Source organism: Dipodomys spectabilis, unplaced genomic scaffold (assembly GCF_019054845.1).
Source record: "Dipodomys spectabilis isolate Male_0828 unplaced genomic scaffold, ASM1905484v1 ptg000205l, whole genome shotgun sequence".
Taxonomy (NCBI): domain Eukaryota; kingdom Metazoa; phylum Chordata; class Mammalia; order Rodentia; family Heteromyidae; genus Dipodomys; species Dipodomys spectabilis.
In genome coordinates, this window is record NW_024870882.1 from 1,611,489 (window position 1) to 1,614,096 (window position 2,608).

At 33.3% G+C, this 2,608-nt stretch overlaps 1 pseudogene; it reads left to right on the forward strand.

Moving 5' to 3' along the window:
- Nucleotides 1–1,100: 1,100 nt before the first annotated feature.
- LOC122122171 lies at nucleotides 1,101–1,197 on the forward strand (annotated as a pseudogene).
- Nucleotides 1,198–2,608: the final 1,411 nt, after the last annotated feature.

Here is a 2,608-nt window from a genome sequence, read left to right on the forward strand (position 1 = left end):
GATTCACTGTGTGAAATATAAAATCAGCACATATAAATATAAAATATATAATAATATATAATATTAGAAAATGTTTGGCATTGTTCTGTTGTGGTAAGGGTATCAAAGGCAACAGTTTTTTTTTTCTTTCTGCTTATGTGGTGATGAGGAATCAAACCCAGGGCCTCAGGCATGCAAGGCGAGCACTCTACCACTGAGCCACATGAGGCAACGGTTTTAAAGTATTATTCCATTACCTCTACCTCAGTGTTTGGTAGAATTAGAGCTAAAGCTTTACCATTCCGAGATATACAGCCTACAGACAAGAAGAAACACTGTGATTAAAACATTACCAATTTAAGGCCTAATAACGAGGAGAAACATATGGACTTCTTTTGGAGCTATGGAATATATTTGGTGATAGAAAATCAGTGGTGTAAGTTCCTGCCTGCTTGGATGGTAGACAGGCCAACACATTAGGTAATCATACATATGAACAATTTTTTCACCTTCTTGGCTTTAGCTTCTTTTGAAATGTTAGGGTGTAATAAACAATTATATTTTGAAAAAATACCTTCTAGTCTGAACAGTACTGTCTGAACTGTTTGTCTCTTTATGATCCCTTGTAACAGATTAGTTTTGCTCCAATAAGAAAATCTATGCTGTCAGGGTAAGATTCTGGTTGGTCTGTTCCTACATGGAGCAAGGATAAAGGGTCAGGAAGACATTTGTGCCAGTGAGACCTCATTTGGGAGATTTTAAGCTGCAGAAGTTTAGAAGTAGCTCTTAAGCAAGGCTTACTTTGACTCCATTATCTCCACAAAGCTAAATCAGTTAATAAATAAGTACTTGGAAATCCATCATCTTTGGACCTAGATATAAAGGCTGCAAAGTATGATCCAAATTCAAATAAAAAGACTTAAAATAGTCATTGAAAAAATTGCAAATGTGAGCAATTGAACAAACAATATAAGTTTTTTCCACCATACACAGAATTTTACAGAAATAAGATGAACTGCAATTTTGGGAACAATAAGGTTTCCTTCTTACAAATAGGCAACCAAAGATATATGCCTGTCTTAAGATTGCATCATTAACTACTTAAATTTCCAGGATACTACATACTTCAGCAGCACGTCTACCCAAATTACAATACAGAGATTTACATGTCTCTTGTACAAGGATGATATGAAAATTTGTGAAGTATTGCATATTTTTCATTCTTCTGATGCAAGAAATTAAAAACAGTTATTAAAAAGTTGATTACAAATATACAAGTGTAAGAATACATGTAATTCATAGAAATAAAAGTTTCTATGAATCTTCACTTTTTACAAATTCCTTTACATAGCATAACCTTTATAAACTTTTGAAGTAAGATAACATTGTCATTTTATCCTAAAGAAATAAAATTCTTTAAGGACCAAGGAATTAAAGGAATCTTAAACGGTTTCTATATGGAATGCAATCTGAAAGGACACATTTATTAATGAACCTCTATATTATAAAACAATGTCGAATTCAAAGGATTATATCTAGGAGAGAATGAAATAGGTTATGGACATTACACAAACAGATTACTAAATATTTTTAAATATACTTTTTTCAGACATGCACCAGAAAATTCTTTACTTTCTGTATTACTCATTTCAACAGATAAGTTAAAATTATTTATGATTTAAAAAATCACAAACTCTATAGAAATCATTATAGATGTATACAAACAACTCGAATATATTTTGACATCAAAGTCAGGCAATTCACTTGGAAGAATACTATGGAATCCATGAATTTTTAAAGTAAGATATTGCTGTTGCTTTGTATTGTGAAAATATTTTGTATGGACACATAGGATGGACTGGCTATTTTGAAATTTAAGAAACTTAACCGAATCATTCGGACTTAGGAGAACAATTTGTACAGCTTTCCAAAACTTCGAAGAGGTAGTAATACATACTTATCCTTTTGGCAATATCAAATGCAGCTTCTTCCAAGTTGTGCTTCAGACCTGGTTTGAAATAATGGTTCACCAGAAGGAGATCCAGCATATCTTTGCTATATCTATTACCAGCATCAAGATGCAAGGGGGTCAAGAGGCCTTTAGTTTGGGCCTTGTATCTGTATCACGATGAAATAAAGAAGCCACTGTGGTATTATTCCATGTATAAGTACTGTGCAGGGGTGTCCAGCCATTCACAATTATTCCAGGAATATCTACCTTGAGCCACCAACTCATGGACAATGTCCAAGTGTCCACTGTAGGCTTCTCGATGAAGAGGGGTATACTAATCGTCATCCCTAGTATTCACATGAGTGGCCTTTTTGGAAAGTCGTCTCTGCACTGTAGTAAGGCGGTTATTTTCAGCAGAACAAAGAAGAAATTTGCTTCAATCCTTTGCCATTTTTTTCTTGCAACTGATACCATTTCACACTTTTTCTTCTTGTTCTTCAACTTCATAGGAATTGCCTAACCAGAGAATTTGAGTGTCAGTGAGAATTAGTTGTCCATGTATTTTCCCAATAGTTCACATTGGATGAAATGGTTAGAAAAATCCGGTGAATTTTCTGCATTTGTTTTTTTCACTATTATTTATTTTCTCTTTTTTCATTTTTACTATTCTAAATTATT